The following is a 10,880-nucleotide window of genomic DNA, read 5'->3' as shown; positions in this document are numbered from 1 at the left end:
TCTTAAATGGGAACCTAAACATTTAAAATGATAGAAGTGGAACAGTTATGGTTGGCTTAGGGCTGGGGACCTGGAGTTACCTCCTTTTTGCCACTATCCCCACTTCCGCTGTGGCCTCTGAGGCACCTCTATGGAACCCAAGGGCTTCAAAATCATGGTCTGAGTACCACTAGTTTTACTTGTAGCCAGCAAGCCAAGAGGAAGTCTGTATTCTTGGTAGTCCTACTTACAAAATTTTTGTTTGGCTGTAAGACAAGAATCCCAGATACACAAATTCAATCATCAGGTCCATCTTTATCTGGTCCTTCTGTCTGTTGAGGTTGTTGCCAAGGTTCCAGCACTCAGGCCCACAGAATGCCTCTCTGCAATATGCTGGTACCACCGTCATTGCTGAGGAGAGCCATTGACTTACCCAGTCATGGCACTGTAGGATCCTGTTCTTTGTCTCAACATGTTTAGAACTTTTATCAGTGCTGAAGACATGCATTTGGGAAGAATAATCAGTGATGTGCTGGTTAATTGGCTCTTTGAAAAGATTTTAAAAGCCCTGATTTGTACTGTTTGCCAGTTTCTATCATGTGAATACCCCAACCATGGCCCAATTTCAAGCAGCCAAGAGTTTAAAAACTGGCTTTGCAGAATCTCTGAAAATTCAACTGTCAGCTTCTATGAGCTGGTATGAGCTACTTAGCACACCAATGAGTAATGGAATAACTTGTATAACTAAGGCTCCAGAGTGATTTGAATAATGGATCAAATCTTAAAATATGAAATTGCATAGGGATGAATATGAGTCATGCTCTTACAGGTCAAAAATCAACTCTATACACTTAGAATGGGGAAGATGTGGCCAAACAAGTTGCAGCATGTATGAAATAGAAATGGGTGATGGTAGGCAACAACAAGCTTACTAGTAATCATAGTGGCCATGATTGAGAACTTACTATTATCCTTACAAGGACTTTATGAGGTTAGGTTTTGTGTTAGTCCAGCTCCTCCAGAAGCAAATGCCAAGACAGGATTAAATGTGCAAGAGATTTAATAGAGGGAATGCTGGTGTGGGAAAATGTGGAAGGAGCCGAAGAGGCTGGGAGAGCTGTCAGACTGTAGTGCAGTTCTGATGCCTGTGAACACAGAGGGAAGGAAGAAAGAGGGAGTCTTAGACTACAGTGAAATTCTAAGAAAATTTCAACAAGGTTGACAGGGAGTCCTTGAGGCAAAATTGCTAGTTGGAGGAGTCCTTGTTTGTAGGAGTGAGCCTTACTGTCCCTGCCTTGCTCACTCATCTGTTGGCAGCAGCCTGTGGGAAGAGTGACCTCAATACACACCTGAAGATTGATTTAAGAACACAGAGCTGGGGCCTTCCATCAGTTATGTTCCCACTATAGGCGACCTGAGAAGTACATTTTCAGGGCCTCCACACATCTGATTCCATTTACCAATAAGAATTCAGAGAGATTAAATAACTCCTAAGATCACCAGTGAGTGAGCAAATGACAGAGCTCAGAAGCCTGTGTCTTTTACCACCTATCATTTCTGAGTGTGGTAGGAGGAGTGGGATGACTGACAAAAAGCTTATCTGGTCTCAGGCTATTTTTATAGGTCTGTAGATTTCAGTTCAGTATCAGAAGATGCTGGAGTTCCTGTTCAGCTCTACTGGCTACTTTCCAAGAGGTCAAAAAAAATGTCTAGAAGAGAACAGATAAAAGATGACAGTTCTGGAAAGTAGAAATATGAGGCATTATAAAAGAAGCAAAGGGATTTTACCTGTAGGAAAAAAAGACTTAAGGGACTCCCATAGTTATCTTTAAACACTTAGCATCTCCTTTACAGAAGTAGGGCATTTGCTACATATCTGCATGTCAGATTAAGTATAAGACATCATCTGGGACAAATAGGTGGAAATAACCACAAGTGAGGAATTTTCTAACTGGTATTTTCAACATGCTCTAAAGATGAGTTCTTCCTGATGTTCCACACTCCAGTATGCTGCTGGGCATATAGGAGGTCCTTGCAAGTGTTTATTGGACTGGGAAGGGAGTAGAGAGAGAGAAGAAAAGCTAGAATTACACACCATTTTTTCTCTCTTTTTTTTGTTTTTGTGAGATGGAATCTTGCTATGCTGCTCAGGCTGGTCTTGTACTGCTGGCCTCAAATGATCCTCGTGCCTCAGCCTCTTGTGTTGCTGGGATGGCAGCACATGCCACCATGCCAAGCTTTGCTTTTTGTCTTGACATCCTCACCTAGGAAGTCTTATTTCTTCATTCAGTGCCTCATTCTTCCCTTAAGTCCAAAAATAACAGGCAATATGAGTTCACAGGTAAATTATATGGTGGTCTGTGCTTGAAGATAAAGTAACTCTGAAGGCAAGTCAGATGGTTCTTTTAAGAATAAAGGCTGCTCATGAACTTTTCTATTTTTTATAGGAATTCTGGTAGGATGTTCTTGAAAAGAAGTCCGTTAAGAAGCCTGGACAAGAAGTCTTAAAAGTGAACTATCTGAATATATCAAGGCCGAGGAGCTGTACATTGGAGTCACAGTGAATGTGAATGGTTACCTATTTCGTTTGCTCATTGCTGATAAGTATACCTTAAACTATATGGAGCAGAATACAGATAAGGTGAATTTACTTTGTATAATTCTTGACTTGCCTCTCAGCCCTCCGCAGTCTGTGTTTTTCTTTTCTAGGGCTTTTGTTCTTCATCTTGCCACCAGTTTTACATTGTGCATTCACACATGTGGGCATGAATAATGGATTCGTGTGACTTGGCCACATGTCCCATCACAGAGGCCAGGTTCTTGTCTACTCTGTTCACATGCTGGGTTCTCTTCTGCCCAGCATCACGGATTCCAGGCACAGGCAGGAGGCAGGGCCAGGGTTGAATCAAGTTTCCTGGGTTTTCTGCTGACGCTAACAATGTTTTCAGAAAGACATTCAACAACTATAGGAAAGGAAGAAAATCTGGTGCCACACACTATGCCGTCCCAGTTAATTGGCACAGGCCAACAGAGAAGGCCAAGACTGAACAAAGAAACCTCAAGGGAACTCAATAGTTGCTGGGTTTGCAACTTCCCATAACAGTAGCCACCTGAGGCCTAAATAAGGATTGAAGGATACACTGGCAACAGTGAGCTCAAAGAGTTTTTTTTTTTTTGAAATAAGATGCAGATGGGTACTGTTACTGCAAGTGCCATTATGGCAATGCTGTTCAGTAAAAATAACATATTGATAAATCTTGATTTTAAATGTGGACTAGTTCAGTGTACAAACATGTTTATTTGGGAGTCATTGCCTAATATGGAAAAATCTATCTGGAAAATTTTATTTTAAAAGTTTACCTATAAGTGATAATATTTATGTGCCATTTATATACATACAGTGCCAATTTTGTCTCATTTATATATAAAATGGCTGGGGTTAAGTTGCTAAGATCGATGTTCTGTGTACATCACATCGTTCATATCAGTTTGGGTCCCTGAGAAGCAGACGCCAAGACAGAATGAGAAGTGTGAGAGATGTCGTGGTGGAAATTTCTGAGAAGGTTAAAGGGGAGGGGGCAGGAGTGGGCAGGGGGGACCTTCAGACCGGGAGGCAGGTTGAACCCCTGTGGAAGGAGAGGGAAAGGAAGGAGGGGTGGGTAGGGAGAGCCTCAGCTGACAGCACAGCTCTGAGAAAGTCTCAACCAGGCCGATGGGGAGCCCCAAGCATAGATGCCATCAGAGAGGTCCCCTGTCAGGCAGGAATGGCCTGGTTCTAGTCCCCCTGCTGTGCTGTGTCATTGGGTGGGAACAGCCTGGGGAGAGGGTGGCCCCAGCAGCGACATTGCCTGTGAACTCTGTGTGAATCTGGAAGGTATGGCAGCTTGAGTCTGTCAGCCAACAATGATCTTCTCCACAGGGTCTCTCTTTACAGGAGGCCTGAGAAGCCCCTCCATGGCTGCCATGCCATCTCTCCATTTGTAGTCTTAGGGATTCAGGTTATCATAAAACCTTGAACCAGCAGCTATTCAAAAACACTGAATTTAGACGAGAAACTCAGTCATTGGGAGTTTAGATTTCTGGAGAGCAGCAGGCCTGGCTTGGGAAACTGACTCCACATTCATAGCTGAGGGACCTTAGATATGTATTTTTCCTGAGCTTCAGTCTCTTCATCTTTACAGTGCCTATGTGATAGAATTGCTATGAAGATTAGATGTGATAATGTGTATGAAGTGCTGAGCTAACCATGAGGCCTATGGTAAGCTCAATCAGTGTTGCTATTGTAAATTAGAGATCTATTTCCAATCAGAGGGTGGCCTATACCTTGATATAAAATTATATAGCATAAATATAAGATATAAAGTTTTTTCTTTCCTTTGGGGGCAATAAAAGCAGGGTAGAACATTATCTGGAATCAGCATCCCAAGTGAAAACTGCGTTATTTTAAAACTGCCCTTAACAAAGACATTCTAAGCAGAGAAAGATTGCTATACTATTTAATATCAGCCTGAGGAATCTTTCAAAAGAGCTAATAGATCCTGTCATGGAAATAGATGAAAGGAAATGCAAAAAAGTGGGAGGAGTAGGGGTCTGCGATAGGTCCAAACCACCTGGATCATTTTCTGGTGGGAGAGAGGGATCTTTAGACTAAATTGCCATCAATATTTTTATTTTAAAATTTAATCTTCTCATTTTTGGTCTCTTAGCTATAATTATTTACGACCTTATGTTTCACTGGATGCAAGAAGTATTCTTACCAAGTCAAAAAGCTAGTCACAGGATAAGAGACAGGAATAGTGGACAGCCCAGAGAATGACTGTGTGAGGGTTAGGGTGCCTGCGTGGATCTTTGATACCCAGCCTTGCTCTCATCAGTGCGTTGCTAATGGACAACAGTTCCAGGGGGACCCCATTCTAAAGATCTAGAGAAAATGGAGGGCTACTTATCCAGTTTTGAATCCCCATTTTCTCCATTAGGATCTCCCACATATTGGGCCAATATCCAAGGGTTATAGGGAGGAGGCTGAGAGGAAGCAGGGGTTGTTTTCTGATCTCTGTGGCCTGGTGTTCCTTAAGCTCATTTCCCTCAGAGCTGGGGCCTATGCTGATATCAGCTGTTGTCCGGAAGTTTTAACTGAGGAGATACAAAGCTAGTCCTGCCTTCTGGGTTGGTTTCTTTGCAAAGACAACCTGCTAACTTCATGTTCACAGTGTGAAGTCCCTTTGTTGGCCATCAGCAGATGGGCTCCTGAACTGTTAGGAATATTTAAATATGTTTTCCTTTCATTTCCCCCTTACAGTATCCTTTCAGTAACCTCAGACTTGCCCTACAAAAGCTGAAGCAAGAAGAAGGAAAATTCAGAGAGCTCAAGCAGGTATTTAAAGCTGCTGACTGTAAGCACACAAAGATGGTGGATTATAATACATTCAGGTAAGCCATATTCTGCTAACAATCATCTGTTTTCCCCTGAAGGTTGTCCAAAGAACAGAAAGAACTATTTCTTTCCTAATCAGTTAACTATTTTTTATTAGGAATTGGCATTTCTTTGAGTTTGTATTATTTTGTGGTCAAGTTTTGGCCACTAATACTCTAGTAAATGTTATGAATTTACATATAAAAGGAGTTTGTACATGGGAACAGAGGGACAAGAACATAGAAAGTCAGCTGGTCATATTGTCTTATGAATCAGGAGGTTGAAGGATCAGCAGAATGCCAGGAATGGTGCATCTGGTGAGAAAGACAGAAAAAAGCACCACTAAGAGCACTTCTCCCCACCAAAATCTGGGGGACAAAGGAGGGACATCTCCAGGAATGTGATGAAGTTGGAAAATAGTAAAAACTTCACCGATTATCAGAACAAAGGTGATATGTATGCATCTGTGTATACATGTGCTTACACACATATGTGTATTCTGAAAGACATGAAAATATAGGAATCGAGGGAAAAATATATGACAGTAGTTGGAAATATTATAACAAATCATGATTAAGATTTTCTCTAAGGTGAAGCTGAATTCTGGGACTATCCAGTGGCTGACCGAGGCAAATTTCCAAACAGCAGAAATCAGGGAAATTCAAATTCAGGGTCTAGTACAATTGTGAGATTCTTAGGCTGAAAACAAAGTGAATGGAGCATTTAGGAGAATAAATTAATCATGGATGGAGGACAAAGGGGATTTCTCTTTAGGCTGAGAATTCTGGCTCCTGACAACGATAGGGGCTGAAAGCTATATAGTAAACTCCACTTGAAGCAGTCAAGTTGTGGGCTGAGAAATGAGGAAGTCAGCCCAGGAGAGGGTAGCAGGGAGGTCTTTCCAACTTTGTGTCTGCAGTCGCCTATTGCATCACTACCTGGTGCCTGGAGCCCACCATTAGGCCCAGAGTGTCCCAAGAGCTCATTTGTTGTTTTAACAAAGCTCTTTTATGTCTACAAAATGTTCTTTGGAGAGAAGCAGTCAGAGGACATATTTTTATTGTTTAGAATTCCCAACCTTCTGGGATCAATAAGAATTTATAGTTCTTTGTTATTGTTCATAGTCACATACACATGTTCATAGTGTTTTGGAAAATAAATGGAGACAGTAAAGAGCAGCGACAATTACACAGGCCATGGACTAATGAAAGCAGTGGAGGAGAAAGCAAGAAATTTCCATCAGAAATGAGGGAGTGGTTTCGTTTTATTATTTGTGTCCTTTTACAAAAGCATCCATTTTTCCATACACACAAATCTATTGGAAACACTTCAGTGAGTTTATAGGGCTTTTTGGGAAGCACTTAGGCCAGGCAGGCAATCCAAGGAGGAAAAGTTGCTTTGCAGATGAAGGCCTGACCCTAATTGTGGGTGGGATAAAGGGCCACTATGCTGTGATTGGAGGGGTGGCCTCAAGGAGCTGCATGCTCAAAAAGAAGGACCCCCCCGTCCCAGAAATTCCTTAAAATGAAACTCAGATCAGGTTTTGCCTGGCTTGAAAAATCCTTCAGTGGTTTGCCATTGTCCTCACAATAAGATCCAAACATCTGACTGCAGCCAGAAAGGCCTTGAGTGATATGAGTCTGTTTGTATTTCTAGTGTCATCACCTCTTTTTCTGCAGCCCTGCCTTTTGGCCTCACTGACTGTCTTTCGGTTTCTCAAACCCGTCAAGCTCTTTCCTGCTCTGAGCCTATGCACACCAAGTTCCCTCTGCCTGAAATGCAGTCACCACCATCCTCTGCATGGCACACCCTAGGACTCATGTCAAATGTCAGCTCCCAGAGGGGCTTTCATTCAGAGGGCTTTCTAGATCCTATCTAGAGTAGATCACCTGCTGTTATTCTTAGCCACTTGTTTATATTTTTCACAGCACCTAGCACAACTTGCAGTTATTTTATTTAGAGATCTGTTTACTTGGGGGTGGGGTGTCTATGGGTATGTGTTGTGTGTGTCTTCTCCTATTCGAATGTGAGCTTTCTGAGGCAGGGAGCTCAATGGTCTTGTTCCCTGCAGCATCCCCTACTGCTGGGCTCAATACATATAGTTACTAAAGGAGACAATGAACAACTAGAGTTGTTCCTGGGGGTTCTAGTTTGGAGGTGATGGCATAGCCTTCAAATGAGAGCGTAGACCAAGAGTCTAGATGTCTCAATCCATATGACATGCTTGGTGCCGTGTGCTGAGCCCTCTGTGCTTGGGGCTGCTCATTTGTGCTCAGCCCACAAATGGTCCCTGCACCTTGTCTTCAGCCCCATTTTATGCTTTTCGAACTCTTTCCTGAGCAAAGAAAAAGGAACTACATAGCCCGTGTCTACACATCATACCCTAATTCAATTCTTTGCTCAGTGCTTTTACCAGCTAATATTTTCCTTTCATTATGTATGTGTATGTGTGTGTGTGTGTTTGTGTGTGTGTGTGTGTGTGTATTCTGACTCTCCTCATCAGAATATAACCTCTTTGAGGGCAGGGACCTTCACTTTCTTGTTTTCTGCTTTAGCCTTATGACTTATTTCAGTGTCTAGCAAACAATAGGGTGTTAATAAATACTAGTTGAATGGGTACATTGTTTTTGTTTAGTGTTTAATATGCCTCAGATGAAATCCACTGAGATAATTCTCTGCTTTTGTGTCTTTTGTGTTCCACCTTCTCTTTTTTCTTTTCTTTTCTCCTTCCTTCCTTCCTTCCTTCCTTCCTCTTTTTTTCTTTTTTTTAATTATACTTTAAGTTCTGGGGTACATGTGCAGAACGTGCAGGTTTGTTACATAGGTATACACGTGCCATGGTGGTTTGCTGCACCCATCAACCCGTCATCTACATTAGGTATTTCTCCTGATGCTATCCTCCCCTAAGTCCCGACACTCCCAACAGGCCCTGGTGTATGATGTTCCCCTCCCTGTGTACATGTGTTCTGAATGGGTACATTTTATCTAGCCCTCACTGCTTTGGCTCTGACCTGTAGGCTGGTTGTGTCCGTTAGTTCCTCAAGCTCAGACCTTTCTCCTAAGCTATAAACCTGGAAACATGAATACCTCTGGGACATTTCCCCCTTGCATGTCGCTTAGGCATCCCAAAAATAACTTTCCCTAAATTGACCTCATTTTCTTCTTTCATAAAGTAGCAGCTAGGAGACTGTATCCTGATTAAGGCCATCATTGGCATCCCCAAGAGCCCAGACCAGGTGTTGGCTTTCTGTCTCCCCTCTCCCCTCTCTCGACCTCTGCCACTCACCCTTTGGAATTATACTTCTTGAACTACCTCTGGGAACTTTCCCTTCTTTCCATCTCCAGCTTCACGGTTGTAGTTCAGCTTTTCATCACTGTTTACTTGGACCCTCTGGAAAGCAGTGTAACTGATCTCTTTTTCTTAACTCTCATCCTCCAAAGTTTTGCCAGAGTGACCTTCCTAAACTCTGATCGGATCATTCCCCTGCTCTTAACCCTGCATCAGTGTGTCACGTGAGTTTGCCTACCTTTTTCTCCATATTTCCATCTCACTAGAAGAATACTTTTGTAGAAGCCACCATGTATTGAGCACTTGCTGGGGGCTAAGCATGGTGCTAAATGCTTTACACCTACTATTCACTGGTAGCCTCCTGTCAAGTTGTTACTTGTTTGCTTCCCTGCCTCCACATCAGCTCTTGCCAAATGCAATAGATGTTTGCTGAATAATTTAATGAATGATCCTATTTCTCAAGGAACGTTCAGTCTAAAGCTTGCAGCAATCAAGTAAATAATTGATTTCCTTGCACAAGGGAAGGGCCATCTGGCTCTTACTTAGGGAAGTAAGGAGAAGCTAAGCCTGATCCTCACTAGCCAAGTAACTTGGGCAACTCACTTCACCTACCTGTAACTCACTCTTTTGTTCATATATTGGTCTCTGAGGTCCCTTCTAGGCTCTGACAACTGGAAACTCTGAAAATGTAAGTTTATAATATTCTTGTAAAATGTTCTCTTTTCAAATTTGTACATTGAGATAGTAGAGAAGAGCAGAGGCAAGCAAAGGCAGGATTGCAGCATAGACCTATGGGCTTGGCCTCTGTGGCCCTGACTCTCTTCTGCTTAGATACCTGGCACTCTCAGCATATATCTGGGGCTTCAGGGCCCAGACCTGCTGCTCTGGGCAGTGGCCTAAGCCCCCAGCATTGCCCTTCTTCTCAGAGATGTGCATCTCCTCTCAGAAAAACTTTGAGGGTAGGAGCTGATAAACTACCTCTGTATAAGGTGCCATGGTCAATAATGGATTAATGTGTGGGCCTCCCAGAGATATTTGCCCAGAATAGACCGATGGAATGCAGGGACAGGCAGCCATCAGGAAACAGAAGTAGGGAATGTTTTGTTTTGTTTTTTTAATTTTTTTATCTGGGTAGGGAACATTTCTCTTTTGCCTTGTGGGAATTCACCACTTCTGCTTCTGTTTCACTGATCCTCTCTAGAATCTTTTTGGCATGTTCTATCAGATTTGCCTATGAGAGCTGCTGATCATTATCTGAGACAGTGCAGATAACCTTTCTCAGAGCCTTGGGATAGATACCTGGTGGCAGTGGTGGGCAGATTTCAGCAGGGAGCATGGCAGGGACTAAGCTTGGCAGGGCTAGTATTTCATGCAGTTGAGAACATAGGCAGGGTGGGGCTTCCCAGTGAGGGCCCTGGACTCTGAACCACAGGCAGCAGCAGCAGCAGCAGCACTGGGATCCCAATGCCAATGAAGATGTGGTCAGTCCATCTCTCTGGCCACTCCCTGAGCCTTGATCTACCCATCAGAGATGACACCTGGCCCATGTAGCCTGTGTGTATTTTGGTTAGCTGAGTGCTTGTCTCTTCTCTCCACCTGGGGAAGCTCTCAGAGGGCAGGGCCCATGCCTGGTTCACTCTTGTGTCTTTCCCAGATACCTCCAGAACCCAGTGTATCAGATCTCAATGAACATAGTGAATTATTACAGATTTTTTCTTCAGGTCCCCTTTATCAATTGCAGAGTCAGTAGCTCTCCTGTGAACATCCATGTAATAAATTCCTTCTAAGATTTAGAACCTCAAGGAAATTTTCTTTCTTATAAAACTAAAATTCTTCCTAAAAGAGGTAATATAATAGAAATAGTTCTTATCACTGGTTTTGGAGTTGGCAAACCCAGATCTAGCTCTTGGCTCTCTTGTTTACCAGCTTAGTGGCCTTCAGGAAGCTGCTGAATAATTTTTTCATCTGTAAAATGGGGATATTAATACATAGGGCACAACTGTTGTGATGAATACATTTGATACTGATATTAAAATTCTTATTGTAGCTGACTAGTGCATGGTGGATACTCAGAAAGTGAAAATGCTTTATCCCAATAGTTGTAAACTGGTGTCACCAACAACAGTAATAGGAATGTACATCTTGTTTCCAGTATTTCAATAAGCTTTATATTTACTCATGGTGGGGGTCATTCAAAAC

General features: G+C 42.7%; 1 pseudogene; it reads left to right on the top strand.

Moving 5' to 3' along the window:
- LOC100607680 overlaps nucleotides 1-10,198 on the top strand; it is a 137,880-nt pseudogene extending 127,682 nt beyond the window's left edge.
- The last annotated feature ends 682 nt before the right edge of the window (nucleotides 10,199-10,880 follow it).

This window comes from Nomascus leucogenys, chromosome 15, assembly GCF_006542625.1.
Source record: "Nomascus leucogenys isolate Asia chromosome 15, Asia_NLE_v1, whole genome shotgun sequence".
NCBI classification, from domain to species: Eukaryota; Metazoa; Chordata; class Mammalia; order Primates; family Hylobatidae; genus Nomascus; species Nomascus leucogenys.
The sequence above is the reverse complement of the archived record's forward strand: the minus strand, read 5'-3'. Positions and strand labels throughout refer to the sequence as shown.